Below are 25,644 nucleotides of genomic sequence, written 5' to 3' on the forward strand. Positions count from 1 at the left end.
GGGTGTGGGATGCAAGGGATCAATATGAGGTGCACAAGGGCTAGTAATGTACTTGTTCAAGTGATATTCATTGAAAATCTCAAGCATTTCATTTTTCCACTCATGAAAATATTCTCCATCAAGAATAGGCACTCTATGTCTAAGACTCCCCAAAGTAGACACATCCATCTTCCTCCAAAGGTGTTTAAACCAAGGCAATGGAGACCAACGCTCTGATACCAATTGAAAGGATCGAGAATAGGTGTCTAGAGGGGGGGGTGATTAGACACTAGGTGCTAAAAGTTATAGTTTTTAATTTCTTTAAGTTGAAGTGGAGTTTAAGCACAAGTTTAACAAGCACAATACATATCAAGCACGCATGCAAAGAGTATATGAGCAGCGGAAAGTAAAGCATGCAACTTGCAAGAATGTAAAGGGAAGGGTTTGGAGTATTCAAACACAATTGGAGACACGAATGTTTTTGTCATGGTTCTGATAGGTGGTGCTATCGTACATCCACGTTGATGGAGACTTCAACCCACGGAGGGTAACGGTTGCGCGAGTCCACGGAGGGCTCCACCCATGAAGGGTCCACGAAGAAGCATCCTTGTCTATCCCATCATGGCCATCGCCCACGAAGGACTTGCCTCACTAGCGGTAGATCTTCACGAAGTAGGCGATCTCATTGCCCTTACAAACTCCTTGGTTCAACTCCACAATCTTGTCGGAGGCTCCCAAGTGACACCTAGCCAATCTAGGAGACAACACTCTCCAAGAAGTAACAAAATGGTGTGTTGATGATGAACTCCTTGCTCTTGTGCTTCAAATGATAGTCTCCCCAACACTCAACTTTCTCTCACAGGATTTGGATTTGGTGGAAAGAAGATTTGAGTGGAAAGCAACTTGGGGAAGGCTAGAGATCAAGATTCATATGTGGAATGGAATATCTTGGCCTCAACACAAGTGTAGGTGGTTCTTCTCAGAAATGTTGGAAGTGTAGGTTTGTTCTGATGGCTCTCTCCACGAATGAAGAGGTGGTGGAGGGGTATATATAGCCTCCACACAAAATCTAACCGTTACACAACTTTCCAAACTCGGTGGGACCGAATTTAAACTCGGTCGGACCGATTCAGCAAAGCTAGTGACCGTTAGGGTTTTCGGTGGGACCGACATGCAACTCGGTAGGACCGATATGATTAGGGTTAGGGCATAACGTAATCTCGGTGAGACCGATTACACAAACTCGGTGGAGACCGATTTTGGTAATAAGCTAACCAGAGAGTTGGTCAGGTAAACTCGGTGAGACCGATTACACAAACTGTGGGACCGATTTTGGTAATAAGCTAACCAGAGGGTTTGCATTGTAATCTCGGTAGTACCGATTGCTCAAACTCGGTGAGACCGATTTTGGTAATGGACATACACAGAGAGATTACAATCCCATCTCGGTGAGACCGAGATCCCTATCGGTGAAACCGATTTGCTAGGGTTTGTGGCAGTGGCTATGACATCTGAAACTCGGTGGCGCCGGATAGATAGAATCGGTGGGGCCGAGTTTGACTTTTGGTTTAGGTCATATGTGGATGTGGAAGTAGTTGAGTTTGGAGCATATCACTAAGCACTTTGAGGGTCATATGTGAAGGAAATATGCCCTAGAGGCAATAATAAAGTTATTATTTATTTCCTTATAATCATGATAAATGTTTATTATTCATGCTAGAATTGTATTAACCGGAAACATAATACATGTGTGAATACATAGACAAACAAAGTGTCACTAGTATGCCTCTACTTGACTAGCTCGTTAATCAAAGATGGTTATGTTTCCTAACCATGAACAATGAGTTGTTATTTGATTAACGAGGTCACATCATTAGTTGAATGATCTGATTGACATGACCCATTCCATTAGCTTAGCACACGATCGTTTAGTATGTTGCTATTGCTTTCTTCATGACTTATACATGTTCCTATGACTATGAGATTATGCAACTCCCGTTTGCCGGAGGAACACTTTGGGTGCTACCAAACGTCACAACGTCACTGGGTGATTATAAAGGAGCATTACAGGTGTCTCCAAAGGTAGATGTTGGGTTGGCGTATTTCGAGATTAGGATTTGTCACTCCGATTGTCGGAGAGGTATCTCTGGGCCCTCTCGGTAATACACATCACATAAGCCTTGCAAGCATTACAACTAATATGTTAGTTGTGAGATGATGTATTACGGAACGAGTAAAGAGACTTGCCGGTAACGAGATTGAACTAGGTATTGGATACCAACGATCGAATCTCGGGCAAGTAACATACCGATGACAAAGGGAACAACGTATGTTGTTATGCGGTCTGACCGATAAAGATCTTCGTAGAATATGTAGGAGCCAATATGGGCATCCAGGTCCCGCTATTGGTTATTGACCGGAGACGTGTCTCGGTCATGTCTACATTGTTCTCGAACCCATAGGGTCCGCACGCTTAAGGTTACGATGACAATTTCATTATGAGTTTATGCATTTTGATGTACCGAAGGTTGTTCGGAGTCCTGGATGTGATCACGGACATGACGAGGAGTCTCGAAATGGTCGAGACGTAAAGATTGATATATTGGAAGCCTATGTTTGGACATCGGAAGTGTTCCGGGTGAAATCGGGATTTTACCGGGTTACCGGGAGGTTACCGGAACCCCCGGGGAGCCATATGGGCCTTCATGGGCCTTAGTGGAAAGGTGAAAGGGTTGCCCACAAGGGCTGCGCGCCTCCCCCCTTCCCCTAGTCCTATTAGGACTAGGAGAGGTGGCCGGCCACCCCTCTCCCTCTTTCCCCCTCGGGGAATCCTAGTTGGAATAGGATTGGAGGGGAGTCCTACTCCCGGAAGGAGTAGGACTCCTCCTGCGCCTCTCTCCCTGGCCGGCGCCCCTCTCCCCCGTTGGCTCCTTTATATACTGAGGTAGAGGCACCCTAGAACAAACAAGTTGATCCACGTGATCTATTCCTTAGCCGTGTGCGGTGCCCCCTGCCACCATATACCTCGATAATACTGTAGCGGAGTTTAGGCGAAGCCCTGCTGCTGTAGTTCATCAAGATCGTCACCACGCCGTCATGCTGACGAAACTCTACCCCGACACTTTGCTGGATCGGAGTCCGCGGATCGTCATCGAGCTGAACGTGTGCTCGAACTCGGAGGTGCCGTAGCTTCGGTGCTTGATCGGTTGGATCGTGAAGACGTACGACTACTTCCTCTACGTCGTGTCATCGCTTCCGCAGTCGGTCTGCGTTGGGTACGTAGACAACACTCTCCCCCTCGTTGCTATGCATCACATGATCTTGCGTGAGCGTAGGAAATTTTTTGAAATTACTACGAAACCCTTCATGTGGCAGTGGCTATGACATCTGAAACTCGGTGGCGCCGGATAGAAAGAATCGGTGGGGCCGAGTTTGATTTTTGGTTTAGGTCATATGTGGATGTGAGAAAGTAGTTGAGGGTTTTGCAGCATATCACTAAGCACTTTGAGCAAGCAAGCCATTAAGCAACACTGATACGTCCATTTTGCATCATGCTTTTATATCGATATTTATTGCATTATGGGCTGTTATTTCATGTTATATCACAATACTTATGGCTATTGTCTCTTATTTTACAAGGTTTACATAAGGAGGGAGAATGCCGGCAGCTGGAATTCTGGGCTGGAAAAGGAGCAAATATTAGAGACCTATTCTGCGCAACTCCAAAAGTCCTGAAACTCCACGGAATATCTTAAAATAAATAAAGAAAAATCCTCGCCAAAGATGAATTCCAGGGGGCCCACACCCTGCTCACGAGGGTGGGGGGCACGCCCCCCTCCTAGGGCGCGCCACCCTACCTCGTGGGCCCCCTGGTGGGTCTTTGACGTCCATCTTCTGCTATATGAAGTCTTTCGATGAGAAAAAAATCAGAAGGAACCTTTCGGGACGAAACTCCGCCGCCACGAGGCGGAACCAATCTAGAGCTACGGCAGAGCTGTTCTGCCGGGGATACTTCCCTCCGGGAGGGGGAAATCATTGCCATCATCATCACCAACGCTCCTCTCATCGAAAGAGGGCAATCTCCATCAACATCTTCACCAGCACCATCTCATCTCCAAACCCTAGTTCATCTCTTGTATCCAATTCTTGTCCCAAAGTCCGGGATTGGTGCTAGTAGGTTGCTAGTAGTATTGATTACTCCTTGTAGTTGATGCTAGTTGGTTTATTTGGTGGAAGATCATATGTTCAGATCCTATATGCATATTATTACCCCTCTGATTATGAACATGAATATGCTTTGTGAGTAGTTACGTTTGTTCCTGAGGACAAGGGAGAAGTCTTGCTATTAGTAGTCATGTGAATTTGGTATTCGTTTGATATTTTGATAAGATGTATGTTGTCTAGCCTCTAGTGGTGTTATGTGAACGTCGACTACATAACACTTCACCATTATTTGGGCCCAGAGGAAGGCATTGGGAAGTAATAAGTAGATGATGGGTTGCTAGAGTGACAGAAGCTTAAACCCTAGTTTATGCGTTGCTTCGTAAGGGGCTGATTTGGATCCACTTGTTTCATGCTATGGTTAGGTTTACCTTAATACTTTTGTTGTAGTTGCGGATGCTTGCAATAGAAGTTAATCATAAGTGGGATGCTTGTTCAAGTAAGAACAACACCCAAGCACGGTCCACCCACATATCAAATTATCAAAGTACCGAACGCGAATCATATGAACGTGATGAAAACTAGCTTGACGATATTCCCATGTGTCCTCGGGAGCGCTTTTCCTATTATAAGAGTTTGTTCCGGCTTGTCCTTTGCTACAAAAAGGATTGGGCCACCTTGCTGCACCTTATTTACTTTTGTTACTTGTTGCTCGTTACAATTTATCTTGCCACAAAACTATTTGTTACCACTTATTTCAGTACTTGCAGAGAATACCTTGCTGAAAACCGCTTATCATTTCCTTCTGCTCCTCGTTGGGTTCGACACTCTTACTTATCGAAAGGACTACGATAGATCCCCTATACTTGTGGGTCATCAAACACCTCATCCCCTCTTGATAGTATTGGCTTTTCCTATAGACTCAATGTGATCTTGGATCACTAAAATAGAAAATGTAGAGTCTTGATCTTGAAGCTTGAGCCAATCCTTTGTCCTTAGCATCTTGAAGGGGTTCTACATCCTCTAGTCCATGCCACTCCATTGTTGAACTTATCTGAAACATACTAGGTAAAAGTGTTAGTCCAACAAGAGATATGTTGACATTAATTACCAAAACCACCTAGGAAGCACTTGTGCTTTCACCATGTTATACCTTTCCGGAATTCCCAGAACCCTTTTGGAACGATCCGAAACACTTCTGGAACTATCCAAAAACTCTTTCGGTGCTCTTTTAACTCATTTATCATTTCTTCGATAATCAGGACTAGAACCCATTAAGCGTGTGACATTACAGGTTCGAAAATAAGTGGACATGACCTGGAACACCTTCCGGTCAATAGTTAACGGCGGGATCTGGACACGCTTATTAACTCCCTTATATTCACGAGGTTCTTGAACTAACCTTTGGTTACAAATACCATTCCCTTTGCTTCGCGGTACATTTACAAAACCCAAGGTGAGATTATCGGTATCCTTGTGGTCAACTCCTTGATCAATGTACCGTTTATCCTTGTTACCGGTTTCGTTCTCTTTACTCGTGTCCTTGTTTTGGTATCGTGTGATCATAATCACAAGTCTCTGGCCAGGCAATAATGACATCGTAATGCCGAGTGGGCCCAGAGAGTATCTGTATATTGTGAGAGGAGCAAATCTCAGTCTTGAACTATTGATATTGAAATATATGTTTCTGGTATACCCGTAAGTTACTTTTATTCAAGTCCAACTATGAAAGTGTCATACGGTAACCCCAAAGTAACTATACGATATGTTGATATGCAATATTCTCATGATCTAACGAACAATGCAATCGTGAACAAATGATATGAAATACTGATAACATAACAACGAAGACATATCTCAGTAATTCATAAGTTGGGTCTATCCAACTCTGTTATTACCATGACGACAATGTTCACATATATTGATGGCGTCCTTATTAGACTAACAATGCTCATGATCAGGAAAAGAAGATCATCGTCAGCACATGAGCTAGTCTTCGAGGCTAGACTAGGGATCACTAGGTGTTTATATTTTCACACATGTATTTGGGTTTTCCTATGAATCTCATATTCAAGAACTAGTACAATTGTAGCACAAAAACATAAACTTAATAATGAACATGAAGATATAATAATATATTTATTATTGCCTCTAGGGCATATTTCCAATAACCAAAAGTAAGAAGGTAGGGTTAGGGATAACCGAGACCGAAATTGCTTTGCACACGATCTTTGTACATACGATCTGATGTGTCTTCACTAGACAACATGCTGCATTGGTTTTCTTTTCCCGATGGAGTTGGTTGATTGGACGAAAGCACATGCAACAGCACATCGTATGTGTTTCCGACGTGAAAATGTCGTACATATAGCAGCTCTGTAACCGAGACTCCGAAGACGAGAATGTATCCTGATGTTCACTTCCTTGAAGGGAAACTAGTAAGCGTTGGAGGGATATATGTTACCACGAAGGAACCCCAACACCCCAACACCACGAAGGTCCCCCGTTGCACATTAAAAAATGTTTGAAAAAATCCGGTAAAAAGTTAGTGATTGACACAACATCAATGTGGTTTGCTTCGCAAAAAAGAAAAATACACGTCAATGTATGTTGTAACAAAGATTTAAATAAAAAAAAATTGAAACGTTGCTGGCCATATGGTCCTCCACCGACGGCCTGGGGCTTCGAATCCTGTGGCTGTGGCAGTCGGCGCCCGTCTGCTCCTCTGATGTGTCGAACACAAAGAAGGGAAGAACGGAACGGGAAAGGAGTTCCGTCGAAGAAAAGATGCAAGTTGGGAACAAAAATCTGTGCCAAGGAAGGTGCGGTGCGGGGCAAAAAAGGTTAGGGTTGGAGACCGGAGCGAATCCCCACCCCCTCTCTCCCCCTCGCCGCCGTCTCGGTTCGCCGCCCCCAGATCCTCGACCGGAGACAGATCTCCTCCCGATCCATGGTCGCCACCGGATCCTCCATGGCCTCCTCCTTCTCCTCCAGGAGGATCTGGAGGAGGAGCACCAGCACCCGCACCCGCGGCAACAAGAGCGACACCAGCAGCCGCATCAGCGACGCCGGCAGCCGCATCAGCAGCATGCGCCTCACCGCCCGCAGCCGCAGCCGCAGCGTTAACACCGAGCCACAGATCTACGGGCCGGACAACTTCGAGCACGACGAGCTCGTGCTCAGCAGCGAGGAGATCCGGACGCTGCAGTCGGAGCTTCTCGCCAAGATCACCGGCTGCTACGCCCAGGTGAAGCTCCGCGGGGTCGTCGACGCCGGCTTCTGCTTCGGCCTCCTCGGCCCCGTCTCCAACATCGTCGCCGGCGTCCTCATCGCGAGTCCGTCCCAGCCGACCCCGCCCGCAAGGAGGAGGAGGAGGCGTCTACGTCCATCCAGCCGCTTCGTAAACCGGACCGGATCGCGGACATGAACCGGCGCTCGTTCCACGGCCTCGTCGTCTTCCTCACGGCCCTCTTCCCCCACCTCTCTAACGCCATGGCGATATGGTACCTCAACGAAGCCCAGCTGGATCCCCTCGTCGCCGCCCACCTCGTTATCAAGCGCCGCCGGATGAGATTCGGTTTTGCGTCCGACACCACCATGGCCGCCATGGAAACGGCCCTCAGATGCGCCGCGGCTGCCACCCAGCACCCCAATCCCGAGCAGTTCGTGCTGGGGTGGAAGTTGCTTTCAAATTCTCTCAACAAGGTCGACATGGTGCTGTCAGACCCCTGTGCCACCTCCGACCCCTTCGCGTCCATTGCCGTCATACAAATTCTGCTCGACAAGCCTCAGCCCTCGGTTTTTAGCCTGGAGAAATCGTGGGACCTCGCCTCTTCTCGCTTCGGCAAGCAGAGTCCAGACCTCTACTCAGTCCTAGGAGGGAACAAGGGCAAGAAGAACAGTGTGCTCAAGGTGTTTCCTGAGAGGGTAGCCGTTTGGCGTATGCTTCTTACCACCATCCATGGATACTACCTCAAGGCACTTGCCAGGCTGCCCAAGGACAAGCTCCGCTCTTGCTACCACCACAGCTTGCTTCAGGCCGGCCACTGCTATGGCCCGTTGGATCCTGTCAACAATATCATCGTCAATACCATCTGGTATAGCCGAGCCTACCCTCTAACAAAAAATGTTGAGCTAGATGCTATCAGCACCAGGGGCCTTCTGCGAATTGCTGTCCGATCCTTATATGGTCTTGTCTCTTTTCTGTGCACCCGCTATGCCACACACCTCACGCCAGATGAAGCCATTCAGCGACTGCAAGACGTCGGGGCTGATCTCCGATTTGCTGATCCCAACCTCCTTGATGATGATAGGAATGAAGATGCTATGGTATCTGCCACTGTCGAAAAAGCCTATGCTGCTGCGGCTGCTGCCGCGCTACACCCCGAGCCTCATGATCAGATAATGCTTTTCAGGCCGAGTAATTCAATGTTGCGGATGGCCTCAGAACGCCTCAAAGACGATGCCATGCTCTCCCCTGAGAATGCTGACCACCTCTCTGAATCCTTGATGTATTCCTGCATGTTATCGGAACACCAGCAGCAGCCAGAAGCAAAGATCAATGTCCTAGACCGGTGGGCCTACACAAGGGTGAAACAACGGATAAACAAATTCTGGGACCAGCATGCTAGACTTGTCATAATGGTGAAATCTGCAATGGACTTGTACAGCCAGCAACCTGGGGTTGGTTTCTTCTCTTTTGGACTTGCTCTCTCTGCAAAACGATTTGTGTTTCCTGTTAACCTTTCTTTTGTCTTACTGGTTGAAGGTACCCAAGTACAAGCTTCATGTTATCTGCGGTGTCAATGAGGATGTTGATGGCCCTGTACATCAGGGACCTGGCAAAGGCTGGTACCGTTGCTCCCACATCAACTTCCTTGCTACCCATTCTGCTGGTACACCTCCAATGCTCTTCTTTGCTGAATGTCCCAACGATGGCACCAAGGTGCGCTTGTGCTGTCCTGTGAGCGTGACTCCTCCAGGCACTGGTATGTTGCTGTTTTGCCCTTGTTATTAATGCTTTCCATCCCCCATCAATCAGATATATAGTTCCCTGTCTTTTGTTAAGCTGATAACTTAGGTACCAATTTTCTCCCATTCATTGCCTTGCGTCGATAAATTGCTTTGTAATGTCCAAACAACCCAGTAAAGTCTGAGAAACCAGAAGTTGTATATATAGAGATTTGTACGCTGTGAGTAATGATTTCATTCTACAATATAAATGGAAGAATCATCCGGACAAATTATTCAAGACAATAGATAGAAGTTAAAAAAATATCAACAAAATACCAAAAGACAAGATTTATGACCACAAATTACACCTTTTCTATAGCCATATGCCAAAGCCTCTAGAGGTTTAAAACAGGGAAACCAAATATTGGAATAGTAGATGCTCGGTTCAGCTGTCAAGTTCAGTACTAGCAGATAATTTAAACTACGTTGCATGGATACTTGGATACGTATCGGATACGCGATACGGGGATACGCCCGATACGCCAATTTTCTAAAAACATGGATACGGGGATACGTTTATATATAGGTATTACATATATATTAATTATTAAAAGTCTGAAAAAAATAAGGAGCTTCCAAGTCAAAGCATTCCTCAATAGGATTACCCCATTCTTTTCTTGCACTTGGTCCACTTTCATCAATTGGCAGTGGGATTTCCGTAGGTTTGTTGTTCCAATCACAATCAGTGCATCGACTCTCTTGCTCACCTCTCAATTGAATAAGAACATTGGCAGTCATGTTTTGACATGAACTCACGCCCATCTTGGGAATCTTCAAAAGGTGTGCCTTTACTATTGAGGGGATTTCACATCAAACAAGGGGTTTGAGGTATCCAAAACGTATCGCGGAAGTATCCCAAGAGTATCAAACATTATTTTCTTTTTCTTAAATAAAAAAAATCAAGGGATACCTACGGGATATGTATCGGACCGTATCGGGGCAGTATCTGAATATCAGGGCAGTATCCGACTGGATACGCACGCTTTCTGAAGTATCCACGCAACGTAGAATTTAAAAGGTGAAACTAAGTTTTAAAACATATCTTCGTACTATGTGGTCTCATTGGGATATCTGTAAGACAACACAAATCTTAGGTTTTCTTTAAAGGTCAATTTCAAATCCATACCTGCTTCCACAATTTTGAAAACTGCAATTTAATGGCATTCTTGCGTCACATTTGCCCCTCCTTTGAGAAGGCCATCAATCACTATTATTGTACACATTATAGGCATTTAGGAGGTACCACTGCATGTGCTAAAGCATAAACCGAGCGGTTTGTCATCATGCAGATAAAGTTCTGGTATGTGTTAAGACCACATGCTTTTAGCTCATCCTATGCAAAGCCTGAGGCTCCTGGTTCTTAATCAGTACACCAAGGATCTATTTTAAGATCCATTTTGGAGCAGCAGTGCTATCATTCTAACCCAGGCCATCAAAATATAGATCCCATGAAACAGATTGTGTGGCAAGTCTGAAATATGAGTTAAGCTTTCAACAAAGAAGAAGAGCTACGAGTGGAACAGCTTCTTCTATTCCTTGGTGGCCTCCAGCTCCTTTTATCCCTCAATCCTCTTCTAGCAAAAGCAAATATTTAGTACTTAGATAGTGCCTGCTGTACCCCCTTTATTCCTTATTTATTGAAAAAACCAATTTCAACAGAAGTAGTACTCATTCCCAACTACTAAGTACACTCATGATGGATAAGATTTGAATGAACTCGTGATTATTCATTATCAAGTAAGCCCAAGCAAATATTTTTGAATCGTGTCAAGCTGGTCTTCACTGTGAGTTTTGTGCTCCACTAGAGCAATCCACTTTAATCTTGTCTTAGATTTGACCACATTTATTATAGGAAAAATATTAAAATGTACACTACCAAATCAATATCAAAATATTAACATGTACACTGCCAAATCAATATCACTAGATCTATCATGACATATGCTTTGATAATGAATGTCTTTATTAGGTAATGTGTATTTTTTTTATAATTTTCTCTAGAAACACGACTCACGCCTCACTTCCCTGCGTTGCTGCAATCAACACCATGAATTGCTAATTACCAAGAAAAGATGGGTTCAAGAATAAATGTGTGATATGCTTCAATCCCTTCATAAATAAGCAGTATCTGTTGATGTCAAAATAAATAAATCTGTTGATGAATAGATTAGTAAATTTCAGTTCACTCTACCATCCAAAGCTAACTATAAAAAGATGATGTCTTTGTATGTTTGCATGGCAGAACAAGTCCGTTGCATGTACTGTGAGTACCATGGGAGTAGGATTGTACACCCAACAAGGGAGAGTTTCCGTGGGCGCGACATCGAGTTTGAGAAGATGCTGTGTGGAGAAGGAGTGTATTCGCAGTCATTCACCAACAATGGGATCATCGCACACAGTCACGAGACAAGTGGCTGTGTGGGTGCTGTGATTGACGACTGCATCTACGGCGATTACCGACGTGACGAGACACCTATAAAGGCAGAGGATTTTGTACGCATGTCAGATGCTAATGTGGTGTTTGACTGATTGAAGAGCTCCTGCCAATGCAAGCAGCAAATGTGACTGGAAATGCTTTATATATATGCTAGAGAAGGCGGCCTCCATTGATTTAGCTAATGTCATGCCAAATACTTGTAAACCTTGTATTTGCATGTGTCATGATGATTAGTAAGTAGATGGATGACTCGTGATTGTATGTCATGCTTATGACTTAAAGATTATGGGTTAGGCCCTTTCTGTGAATGCAAATTAACTTTATGTTGAATATGTTGGATATCTGTCTCAAAATTGGTGAAAGCGGATTTTCGGAACATGGGGGGAATGGAGCAGTTTATTTTAAACCCTCCAAAACAAGTGCTTAAAAGATTTGAGAAAAAATGAATTATTTTGCATGAATATGCATGCATGTGGTCCAAGTATGCGTGAAATTTTGTCTGAAAATATGTTGTATTGTACACTGCACAAAAAAGACAAAATTTTGGCCCAAAAATTCAAAAAACTGACCCCAAATTTTCATGTGTTTTGTTTTTTTGGTATCTCTCACATGCAAGCACATATATTGGTGAAATTTTGGCACATTATACTGCACCGCTATACATGCATGTACACAAAAATTTGGAAATTTAAAACCGTACAAATTCATTCTTTTTTACATCAAAATAACGGGCAAAAAGTGCCCATGCTCAGATGTCAATTTTCGGGTTCTATGTAATTTGCTCAGACCACAGCCATCATAGTTCAAGAAGTTGTTTCGACCAATAAAATACGCAAGTTTGGCAACGCATCAGCATGATAAATAATGATGTCAATGCACATATGCAAGGCCCAGTTGCATAAAACGCATCAAGCTGCTCCAAAATGTTTGTTAATAGGAACGCCATCATCTCCAGAGAGCATCCAGTCGTTAGTGCTAGTACAGTGTGATGCAAGATTTGTGCTACGGAGCGACAAGCACCACATACTGTCACAAAAACTAAGCCTGATTACCGCTATACAGCCCTGATTGCAAGACAACACATCATCATCTCCAGGCAGGGAGTGAAACAAATGATCCCCAAAAAACTGGTGCATGCAATCGCCAGAACCTCCCACCCCTGAGCGTCGCGGCACTTCCATCAGCTCCACCACGGTCAATCCATCGCCCAAAAAAACACACCTCTCGCCAAGGCGCCGCCAGCTGCCTGCCTGCCTGCAATTTTGTGGAGATCCACATCACAAGTATACTAGCATTACTTAACTAGTATCGTTCAGTGAAATATTCAAGGCTGTATTCAGTGCCGAAAGCATTATGTGAATCTTTTGGTTTAGCCAAAGAAAATTCTGCTGGAGGATGGTCCCTGTTTACTTTAGATGATTAGAGAACCTAGAACCACATGCACTAGTTTTGCATAGGAGCAGAAAATAAGTCTGCAACATAGTTATACTGAGATATCTCGGCAAATAACAAAAAAGAGAGGAAACAGAATGCATAAAAAGAAACACAATGCAGCAGGGCAATTGTTTTTCTCTTGGTCTTTTCTTGTATGTCAACTTCTCACTGCTAGGGATTTTGGGGGAAGCTTGCTAACACTAAACATTCTGATGTTATATATCAAAGGTTAACAGTTATGAAATAAATCACACATCTCAAAAGCCAAAAAAAGTGGTGTCTGCCATTCAACTACTGGAGCAAAATCGAGCTCAGGCAAAATGACAAACAGGTACAACACCCAGGAAGTGAGCCATCACATGGGAAGAGTGATATGCATTAAGTACTCCAGGTTGGCGTAATTCTAAATTTTCCAGTCTTTACGGTTCAGGAATTGTACACCAAAAAACATTTAGCAGTTAACTATTTCAAACTCTCAAGCTCCTTAGCTGCTACCTATGCATGACAGATATTCCAGGAATAAAACTGCCTATTCCAAATGTGCTTGAAATTTATACACTGCAATTCACATTGTAGTTTTTTTTATTTCAATCTGGATATCACTGACTGCCTTCCTCGCTGATAAAAAAATCATGGAAAAGGGGAGGGCTCACTCCATTTCCATACCTAACCACTAACCATTACAAGCACAAGTAATACTCAGCAGTCAGCACCATTTATCTACATGTTTGTGGAAGTGACATAACACAAAAACTTGACACCATTCAGACGTCGTCGGTAGTAACAATTAATCTGGATCAACAATTTTAGGGAAACTTAATGATCCTAGAGAAATGGAAGAGGCAGAAGAAAGAAGGAGGGAATGAACAATAGTAACACATGTGACACAAAATAAAACAAAACCAAGGAGGGAATGAACAATGAAGTACCTCACCATCAATCTTGTAATAAACCCATTTCCTGCAGAGATAAAATCAAATAATCTTGTTATTTTGTAATAGAGTACGCAAGAAAAAGGTATTGTCAATCGTCCTCCATGACAACAGGAAACCACAAAACAGAAAAAAGGTAGAAAAGAGACAAGGAAGAAACTAACATACCCTCAGTTTTGTTCCCACAATTCTAGAGCGCGTGTCAAAGTATTCACCATCATACAAAAGGTTCATGTTGTGTTGTAAGACATCAGTAGACCTCTCATCTTCATTCATCAATCTCAAGTTCTCGACACCTACATAGAAAGAGTAATTCAATTGCTATAAAGTATTGGGAGAGAAAAATTAAAGAACTTTTGTTAGTCCTTGGTCCTTACAGCTTCCCTCTTCACCATGACGAGCAAACTTGATAAAATTCATCCTGAATTCTGTTTCTGCGTTGATTTTCCCGAAACCAGCACAAACGGGCTCTCTTTTTTGTTTCTTGAGAGCAGGAGCAGTGCTGCTCTCAGCAAAACAAGGAACGGTGCTGCTTTCGGTAACACAATGAACTGTGCCCTCGGTAAGCCTAGATGCAACGCTCCAGGATTCATCCGGAGCAAACTGAGGACAAAACACATTTCCTTGTGCATCCAGACCATAGAAACCCTTATTCCCACCGATAGAAGCAGCTCCAATCAAAAGAACCACATGAGACGCCACATCTCTATCCCTCGCAAGCGCTGTGTCAAATTCCAGTGTGGTCACACCAGTGTAAAACTCACAGAACTTGAGATCACGATAGTCTGAGCCAGTAGTCAAGGTCGCAATAAGGGGGTTGCCATCAGCTATCTGTTCACAGACTTGTTCAAAATCAAAAGAATGGACAATCTGGATCTCACCCACTTGAAAACCCACAGAATTTTCCTCATCTTTCTAGAGAAGGAAAAGAATGAACAGTAGTTGGTTCATTCTAGTAGGACTCCCCCCCCTTTTGGCGCGCCCCTAGGGCCGGGCTCCTCCCTCTCCCTCCTTTATATACGTGGGCAGGGCACCCCTTGGAGACACAACCGTTGTTCTCAGCCGTGTGTGGTGCCCCCCTCCACAGTTTACTCCTCCGGTCATAGCGTCGTAGTGCTTAAGTGAAGCCCTGCGCAGATCACATCACCATCACCATCACCATGCCGTCGTGCCGACGAAACTCTCCCTCGACACTTTGCTGGATCAAGAGTTCGAGGGACGTCATCGGGTTGAACGTGTGCTGAACTCGGAGGTGCCGTACGTTCGGTACTTGATCGGTTGGATCGTGAAGACGTTCGACTACATCAACCTCATTAACCTAACGCTTTCGCTTTCGGTCTACGAGGGTACGTGGACACACTCTCCCCTCTCGTTGCTATGCATCTCCTAGATAGATCTTCCGTGATCGTAGGAAATTTTTGGAAACTGCATGCTACGTTCCCCAACACTTAGTACTTGAGAGAACCAACTACTGCAGACACCGAGAGACTCTTGGAAATGTTTGAAGCAAAGAGGCTGCCTAGGTTTGTCCGAATCTTTTGATTGCATGCATTGAAGATGGAAGAACTGCCCAAATGCTCTACAAGGGCAATATAAGGGCCATCTTAAGAAGGCCCACTATCATTCTTGAATCAGTTGCATCCCATGTTTTCTGGATTTGGCATGCTTTCTTTGGCATGCCTGGGTCTCACAATGACATCAATGTGCTGCAACTATCTTCATTATTTGCTAGGCTGCTAAAGGAAAGCTCCTCTTTGCAATTACACTATCAATGGGCATGCATACAACATGGGCTACTATCTGGTTGACGAAATCTATCCTTCGTGGGCTACCTTTGTCAAGATCATCTTTGAGCCACTTGGTCAGAAAAGGTCTCACTTTGCCCAAAGACAAGAAGTAGCTAGAAAGGATGTTGAGAGGGCATTTGGAGTTCTCCCGACCCATTTTGCAATTGTTTGTGGACCTGCTAAACAATGGGATCCAGAGACCTTGTGGGAGACGATGACATGATGTGTGATTATGCATAACATGATCGTGGAGGATGAGGGTGTGGATGCTGCCACAGCTCTAGAATTTCAGAACATGGGTGATCCTATCAAACTTCCATATCAGAATACGGTCATGTTTGATGAGTTTGTTCAAATACATCAACAAATTCGACATCAAACAACTCATAAGCAGCTCAAAGAAGATTTGATTGAGCATCTGTAAGTGGTTAAAGGGGACAACTAAAACATATATGTGCTAGTTGAAATCAAGTTTGAACTACTTTAATTTGTTTTTTTATTGTACTCCCTCCTTAAAGAAATATAAGAGCGTTTAGATCTCTAAAGTAGTTATCTAAACAATCTTATGTTTCTTTACAAAGGGAGTAATATTTAATTTAGAACTACGGTCGCATTTGATCATCTTTAGATCAACTATGATTCGATATGCGTTTATTTTGAGCTTGTGGTCATTCAAAAAAATGGCGGACATTTGCAACTAGTTTTGGATGGCCGGCTCTCGCATCAGTGCCCGTGGATTGGTCCCTACCGGTCTGCGGACAGATACGGTGTCTCATTTGCTTTTTTTTTAATATTAGATTATGAGGAAGTCACACTGACATGTCACCCCCACATGTTAGTTAACGGTCAACCAAACAGTTCTCTTATCGTGAGGGCCCCAACTGTCATAATCATGATCAATTGTAAAGCACTTGGCCAATTGGGTTTTTGAAATAGTCAACCACACTTTTGGTAGATATCGGCGACAAACAAATTTCTGATAGTTTCTTGAAACCATAACCCGAAAAGTGGTAGTTTTATGCTTTTTACTCCATCCAGTCCAGAATTTGTTTGAGGGATAATGCTAATCAACGTACAAGTTTGAACTTTAGCCGTTTGATGGGGAATTGGAATATTTATATCAATGTCAAGATAGCCCTAAAACTACACAATGTCCGAGACTATATTTCCTGGCCGTTTGAATATTATATCAATGTCACCCTTGTAGACAACATATCCTTATCCTCAAACTTAACTTTGAGAAAGCTCTCGACTTGATTGAGCACTCAACCATTTTTTAGATTTGGAAGCTAGAGGATTTTGGCCTAGACGAATTGGATGGATCAAAAAAATTTGTGGTTCTGGCTGCTGACTTCTTGCAATCCATTCTCAATAAGGCCATGAATAATCATCTCATTCAAGCTCCCTTGCAAAGATATTGAGGTCTAGACTTTCCGATGGTGCAATATGTTGATGATACTATATTACTCTTTCGAGATGTTGATTCTCAGTTATTGTGAATCAAGAACCTTCTGCTGCCCACACTCTACACTTAAAGTTAACTATCACAAATCTGTGATGATTCCTATCAATATGGTTGATGATAGAGTGCACCACCTCTCCCGTTTGTTGAGTTGTGAGTTGTGGTCCTCCCCATTCACTTACTTGGGCTTTCCTCTGAGCATTTCAAGCCAAGAATTGAGGAATTTTTTCCCCATGTTGCAAAAAAAGGAAAGACGAATCTCTGGATACTAAACCCTTTTTGTCATATGATGGTAGACTCCAGCTTATCAACTTTGTTTTCTCTCCTTTGCCCACTTTCTGTATGTGTTTCTTGCTTCTCCTAGTGGGGATTGTGGAGCAAATTAACAAATATTTGAGAGGATTCCTGTGGAGATAGTGGTCCAACCTTGATTGATTGGAATGTAGTTTGCAAACCTAAATCACAAACTGGTTTGGGAGTTTTGTATGTTTCTGCGCACAATAAAGCTCTGCTCATTGAGAATCTCCACAAGTTCTTCAACAGGCTGAGCCTCCCTTGGGTAAAGCTCATATGGGAATCTTATTACAGTGATGCCCCTATTTGTGGCAGATATGAAGGATCATTTTCGTGGAAAGCTCCAGATAATCCCACGGGCAGGGATGGTTGGTCCCGTCAGCTAGGAGAACCATCAATACTCTGCTGCTTCAGTGAAGCTTACATGTCACGTACAATCTCAATCTGAAGGACAAATCAGCACCATCTCTATCCAGAGATTACTTGGCAATGTAATCTTCAAATGCAAACTGCATGATTGGCCAGCAATGCTCAAGTTAAGATCTCCGTGACGTTTTTGACTGGGGCTACGGCGGCGGTCAAAACTACATTCAGAGTTTTACTAGTCTATACTAGTCACCTCTTTGGATGATCCCCTCCTCGCACGCCGTACTAGCTGAAGTTGAACCCTAATATACACTTTGGACTGAGCTGAGGGAGTGTCTTATCAAGTCAATACCAGTACCATTTCACTGATAATTACACACAACAAACTAAAATGCCTCCTCTCTAGTGAGTAGTGACTGTGAAGGGCTGGATTTATTTTATTTGGTACTACTACTGTACTACTCACCAACGTACCGTCAAAAAGACAAAAACTCATGTGCGTGCGCTGTGGCAATAATGCTGCCTCTACATCCCCAGCAAGTCAGCAGAGACTACAGTGTACATGAGGCCGATCGTCATCTGGCTCTGGCTGGTAGTGTTGTCCTTGGGACATTTGTTGCATTCGACTTTCAGCTAGCCTTCAATGGTCTCTCTGCTGCCAACAGAGGTCACAGCCCCTTGTCATCGTATAGACTTGTAGACCTACGTATCGAACGCCCGTTCGTGTGCGCAGTGCGTGCTCTGGCCTATAAAACGGGGGTCGGGAGGGAGGTGGTGGTGTGTGCTACCATTGTGGTGAATAGTAGTAGGAGCTAGCTATCAAGAGAGAGATAGTGTGGTTTGAGCTAGAAGATGGATGCATCCGGCTCCGGCTCCTCCAAGTCCAAAGGTGGAGATGAAACCAAGAGCAAAGGCAGTGATGGAGGTAAAGCATATATACATCCATCCATGCATGTCTAATTCTTCTTCTGCCATTGGTGGTAGTAGTATTTGCTGCTGAGTTTGTTTTGCTAATAATCGCGCGTCTAACACGCGTGTCTCTTGCTTCTTGAGAAAAGATGGCGAGAAGAAGTCTGGAAACCTTCTCAAGAACTTGCTCGGCATCGGTACACGGCCCCCTTCCTTCCTTTTTCCTCTTTCTTCAACCTCGGTATTCCAAGCTCTTGTATAGCAGATATTGATCGTTTCTGATTTTCCATGAAGGGGGCAAGTCACCAGGGAGCAAACCACGGAGAGGTACTTAACGCTCTTCAAGTTTAACCCACCTGCATTTTCATGTACTGCCTTCAGGCTTCAGCCAACTTCTTACTCGAGTTTTTAGCTAACTCCTTTTCTCTTGTTGTGGCTTGTGAGCAGTGATACTGGACATCACCGACATCGAGCGGCCTCCCCGCCCTGTCCATCGGAACCCGGTGCTGGCGCCTGATGAACTCATATTCCGCGTAGCTCATGGGCCACCCCCTGTCCAAGACCCGCCACTTGAATGAATGAACAAGGAGGGCAAGACAAGTTGTTACTAGTGTCATACGTAGTTACGTACTGTATGACACTAGCTTGGTGTGCTTTATTTATGGTCTTCCCTTAGGAGTAGCAGTGATCCGATCCCGCGTAATAACTAATTGTAGTGATTGTCAGACTGTTAAGTCGTCTAGCTTTGCTTCCCAGTTCCAACTGCATGCCATGCCGTGGCTGTACCTTGTGTGGAGTACGCCACTAGGCCAGTGTATCATGTAATAATCGCTCCGTGTCAAATGCAGAACTCCTTCCTTGTTTGTGCTACCACAACGCTGTTCTGATTTCATCCCCCACAACATTGTTTTTACCGTCCCCCGCAAAAACAACAACATTGTTTTTACCCTCGTGTAAAATGCCTCGACGCTGCCTCGAGAACCAGAAACCAATTGGATCCAACGCTGAGACTTTGAGAAGGAAAAATGCATCGGGATGGAATAGCGTGCAGGCATGAGATGCATCCATGTCACTGCAAAATCCGGTGGAGGAGCAACCGAGGACAAACAGTTTCGAGTCACCACTCGTCTCCATTTTTAAACTAATAAAATACACTCTTTATCAGAAAATATAAATGAGCACGGAGCACCCTGACCTGGTCGGCGCCGCACTGAGGTGGCGGCGGCATTGAAAAACGCGGCAAGGGAGGAGACTGTTGGGCTAACAGCCCAACACCCACATAAGTCTAACACATGCTATTCTTTTCTTTCGGAAAGGAGGATAACACCGGTCTTTGCATCGAGTGATGCACACCATCATATTTTATTAATTATGCAAAATCCAGCATCCGAACAACATCAACTCGGGAAAGAAGACACCACCATATATTATTTATTATTCAAAATCCAGCAGCCAAACAACATCAACTCGGGAAAAAAGAAAAACGAGGCCGCATGCCTCGTGACAGTAACTCTACAAGACGGCTGCAAGTACAAAAAAAAATACTAAACAGGCGAGTGTTGGGTTAATGAGAAAAGAATTGGAGGAAGAGAAATATTATTATTATCATCACGGAATTAGTTGTTCGGTTTTTTCTAAAAAATTGCTTATATATTTTACAAAAGTGTCTATGCTTTTAATAAATGTTTCTGTAATTTAGAGTGTGTTTGCAATTCTTCAAATTTTTGTGTATTTAATAAAACGTGTTATTGTTCATGTTTTTTCTACAATGTGCTTATATAATATTAGAAAGTGTCCGTGCATTTAATAAAATGTTTGTCTATTTTAAAAATGTGTTTTTGCAGTTTCAATTGTTTGTGTGGCTTTATAAAAGGTGTTCACGTATTAAAATATGGTCCTATTTTTTAAAATGTTCACCCTTTTAAAAATGTGTTCATTTAATTTATAAAAAGTGTTCATTTGTTTTTTTAAAAATTGTAATTTAAAAAGTAGTCATGCATTTGAAAAATGTCATGTGATTTAAGCATTGTTCATGTATTTGAAAAAGACTGTTCACGCATCTAAAAAACCAAGTGGGAGTTATGAGGGACGGTGTAGGGACCAATGCCAAGAAAGGTTTTCATGTATGAATTTTTTTTAAAAGTTCGCCTTTTTTCTGGATGTGTTCCTATAATTCCAAAAAGTGTTCGTGTGTTTAAAATATGTTTGTAATTTTAAAAGTAATCATGCAATTGGAAAATGTCATGTGATTTGTACATTGTTCATGTGTTTTGAAAAGAATGTTCACGCATTTGAAAAAAAAGTGGGAGTATGAGGGGCGGTGTAAATATAGGGTGTACCTCGCGGCGGGCGTCCCTTGAGATCGATTAGGTTAGTTTAAAACAATTTAAACATTCTCTTGTGCTTGAATGACTCAATGGTAAGTGTGTCATGCGGTGGCCAAGATCATCGCCTTGGAATTGACCACATTCGGATGGACGCCACAATTACTATTAGTGAGGACAGGAAGAAGGATAAGCAGCTACATGGATGGAGTGTTGTGTTGAAATAGAACGTGGATTTCTGGAGTGCTTGAGCCATGCTTATTGTGCCGCAACATGAGATTTTTTTTCTCCTGTTGTACGCACAACCATGTTTTCTATTAAAATATTAAATAAATAAAATGTAAAAGTACACTACTTATTTTGTACTCCCTCCGCTCCATAACTCTAGTCGTGGTTTTAGTTTAAAGAGGGTTATTATGGATATTGATGTTTTTTCTTAAACTTGGTCAAACATGAACATATTTAACTTTTACAAAAAAAATGTGTGCTATATTTAGAAACGAATGGCATGTCATTTTGCTGAAAAACAATTATTCCGTTGTTGTCCCTATTCGTCGCACAATCGACATAACAAACATTTCAAAGAATTATAATTTTACTATATTGGGACTCGGATTTAGTGTAAAATCAGTACTCCATCTAATAAATATTACTTTCTCCGTTCTAAATTACTTGTCGCAGAAATGGATGTATCTAGAACTAAAATATATCTAGATACATCCCTACCTGCGACAAGTAATTCGGAACGGAGGGAGTACTAATATGGATCTGATGGAGTACTACTGATTTAGAAAACTATTTTAATTTTTGTTTGAGACAACGAAAACTATTTTAATACTAACAACTTCTAACGAAAGAAAAATGGGCCGATTTAAAACAGAGTCTGGTTTGAGCCCAACAATTTCGGGGTTCTCTCCCTCGACCCCGGCGCGCCGCCGTCGATCATCCCGTCACCGGCAGCACGATTCGCCTTGCCCTGCGCACTGCCGATCCCCCAAATAGAAATACTTGACAGGAAAAAAGCGGATTCTCCTCCCCATCCAATGGAAGCAGCGGCTTCGTTCGCCGCACTCAGGACGACAAGCTCATCGTCAAGAGAGAGGAGAGCTTCTCGTCAAGGTCGAGAGCTGCTACGGGCGGGCGAGGCAACTCCGAGGGGAGCTTCTGCTTCTGCTTCGGCCTCCTAGACCCCATATCCTGTCCATCGTTAGAAATCCGTGCGCTGTGAGTAGTGATTCACTCTGCACCAGAAACATAAAAATCGTTCTGACAAATTACTGAAAACAATGGATAGTTACGCAAGACAGTAGATAGAAGCTAAAAAGAACATCAAGAAAATAACCAATGGCAAGGTTTCTAGCAAAAAACAGCAACAGCTCTGTTTCCACATGCTGGAGTCCAGTGGCGGACCTAGCCTACTGGGCCAGTGTGGGCCAATAGTGCAGTTATACATATAATTTTATTGTTTTCTTTTATTTTTTAGCTTTTTCCCTATGGTAAAAAGGCCATTTTCCAATCTTAGGGTGGGCCCACCCTGTCTACCCTCTACCTCCGCCACTGCTGGAGTCTCTGGAGGTTTAAAACGTAGAAAACCAAATAAAGGAATAGCAGAGTAGCATACGCTCTGTTCAGCTGTCAAGTTCGGCACGGGCAGATGATTAAAAAGGTGAAGATTATTTTTTAGCATCTGAGCTATTGCCATGGTCCTATTTTTGGCAGAATAAAAGAATCCTGTTCATACATATTGGCAATACACACTGAAAAATAAGCTTTCTTTCTGAAGTCGGACTAAAACTACTGCACCCTATGTGAACTTTATTTCTAGACTAGACTAGAGAAGATTAAATCCTTACCTGCTTCCACAAATTTGTAAACTGTAATTTAATGGCATTGTTGCATCACATTTTCCCCTTCTTTGAGAAGGCCATCGTCAATCACTGTATTCTGTACACCATCGTATAGGTATTAAGGAGGCACCACTGCGTGTGCTGGACCATAATTACAGTTGGTTTAAGTCATCGTCCACATATAGTACTGTTATGTGTGAGACCAGATGTATTAGCTCATCCTCTGCAGTCTGCACAGCATGAGGCTTCCGATTCAGTCGCCAAGCTGCATAGGCTTCTTTAAGAGACCACTTTCAGAGCAGATATCCCTTTAACAAAGTGTTCAATGAGCTCTGCAGGTGTGAGTATATTTCAATTTTAGGACGACAATTAGCAGCCCTGTTATTGTTCAGTAAGTGATGTCACCCACTCCCTGGCCATCTACGCGCTCACGCCTTGCTCCCTGAACGCCATGAATTACAAAGACCAGTGGCCAGGTGGCGCCTCTTTTTTTCTTTTAGAATGAAGGCTCGCGATGAGCCCGGCTTTGAATTAACAAAGCCATCAACCGGCCAGGAATTACAACACAGGAACAAGTACAACAGCCGAACGATACAAGGGAGCACCCTAGGAAGCTTACAACTCAATGCCGAAAACTAGCTCAAAACAAAAGCCCAAGCTAGTACACGCCGCCGACCGCAGCAAACAAGAACCGAGAATTGCGAGCAGCATGAGCACAACAAGGACCTGCAGAAACAGAGTGGAGTTATGGACATGATCGAGTCCAAGGTTGGAGGAAATCAAGCATCTTCCTTTGCTCTCGCCGTAGAGGGACCCTTCCCTCTCGCCTTGGATCGAAAGGCGCCGCCGACGGACATGAGAGACGCTCACCCTAGAGCAGGAGAGATGCCGTCCTCGAGTCCTGGAACAGTCACAGAGCACATCCTCCTAGGACATGAGCACACCTCATCTGACACACCGAAGCAACATAGGACACCTGAAAAACAGCGGGAAAGCCACCGGGAGGAGCCACTGAAGGACGAGCAGCAAGGACATCAGGAGAGGCCGCAGAACGACGAGGAGCAGGAGTCGTCGGCCGCTGAAGAGAAACACCGGGCGTCCACGGCCAGGGACGTGTTGCTACTGCCGGGAAGAGGAACCCTATCCCCTACCGCCGGATCGCAGACGCCGTACCGCCGGAGCTGAGCTAGACACGCCACCGCCAAGGAGCACCGCACTTGAGGGGAGCGGGGACAGACTTCCCTGCGAGCCAGATCAACCACTGCCACCTGATAACCAGAGCCGCCCGAAAACTCCACCTTTGTCGCCCCTCACCCGAACGCACACTCCCCAGGCGGCGCCTCCAAGGAGGGCACGACGCGAAGCGCGCCGTCACCGCCCAATCCTAGAAGGATTTTGGGCTTTCATCCGGGAGGGGAGCGGGGGTGGATAGGGTTGGGATCTCAGCTGCACCTCCAAGGAGGAAGGGCGGCGCCCAAGGGCGTCGCTGCTGCCGGGCCGGACCAGCCGACCAGTGGTTTCCCACGGTCCCAAAACCGCACCACCGGGCACCCATCCACACCAATCTGGCGACCGAAGCTGCTGGAACCGGCAAGGATGAGGGAGCTGAAGGGGAGGGGAGTCGAACCTCAGATCTGACGAGGAGGGGGATCTCCACGCCGCGGCCACCACCCGCCGCCGTCCCACCACCCGCGTGGTCGGGAACGCCGGCTAGGACCACCCACGGACACCGCCAGCCGGGAGGGCGCCGCCGCCGCGCCAAGGGCCGCCGCCCCAGATCCGGAGTCCTCCGCCAGGAACGGAGCGAGCAGGGCCTCGCCGCCACCGTCACCGGCGACCGCGCATGGCTTGCCGCCGGCCACCTCGGGTGGCGACGAGGGGGAAGGAGGTGAGGGGTGGCGGCGCTGGGCGGAAACCCTAGTCGCCTCCCGAGTCGCCTGAGCGGACGACGGGGGGGGGGGGGGGGGGGGGGGGGGGGGGGAAGAGAACTGGTTTGACCTGGTGGCGCCTCTTGTGGCGGGATTGTGCGCACTAACCATGCTATTGTATTTGTTACCATGGCTTAGCTTAGTGAGAGCGACAGTTACATTAAAAATATAAGGCACAACAATATAACTACAGTAAAAAAAGTGTTCATTCATAGTAGAGCAAGCCTAAACTATATACAATTAAAGCTCGCATAAGTATATTACTTGCAGGCAGAAGGAGCGGCGGCACGCCTTGCCCCCGCAAGATGCCCGTGTAAAGTGCACGTGTTGTTTTTACAATCATGTTGCTCTCACAACTCCATATACACCAAATATCTAACCGTAATTGAAAAAGACCAAGCGGTTGACAAAAGGTACGGAAAATTTCCATGGCAACAATCGGTTTATCTTCAACACTCAAGGTTTCATCTTCTTGCGGGCAACAAAGTGTTGGAATTTTGCTAGTAGGCCTTTGGCCCAAAGCCCAACTAAAATTCTGAAATTCTCTTGGCCCATTCATGCACACATGTGAGTGGAGTGAGTGAGGCTAAAGTTTAGTCTCACATTGGAAGTTGAGAGAGAGTTGCGCCTCTTTATAAGGTGAGCTCTTCTACCACTTGTATGAGCATGAGAAGAGGAGACCTACACGCGCGCTCCTCCTCCTCGCTCGCCGCGCCGTGCCACGGGTTGCGGGATTGAGGCCCGCAATATATAGTCAGGCAGACGTCTACC

The 25,644-nt window shown here is 44.6% G+C and overlaps 1 pseudogene; it reads left to right on the forward strand.

The window, feature by feature from the left end:
* The first annotated feature begins 6,974 nt into the window (after positions 1-6,974).
* Positions 6,975-11,929, forward strand: LOC125513036 (annotated as a pseudogene).
* Positions 11,930-25,644: the final 13,715 nt, after the last annotated feature.

The sequence above is a fragment of the Triticum urartu genome, chromosome 6, assembly GCF_003073215.2.
Source record: "Triticum urartu cultivar G1812 chromosome 6, Tu2.1, whole genome shotgun sequence".
Lineage (NCBI taxonomy): Eukaryota > Viridiplantae > Streptophyta > Magnoliopsida > Poales > Poaceae > Triticum > Triticum urartu.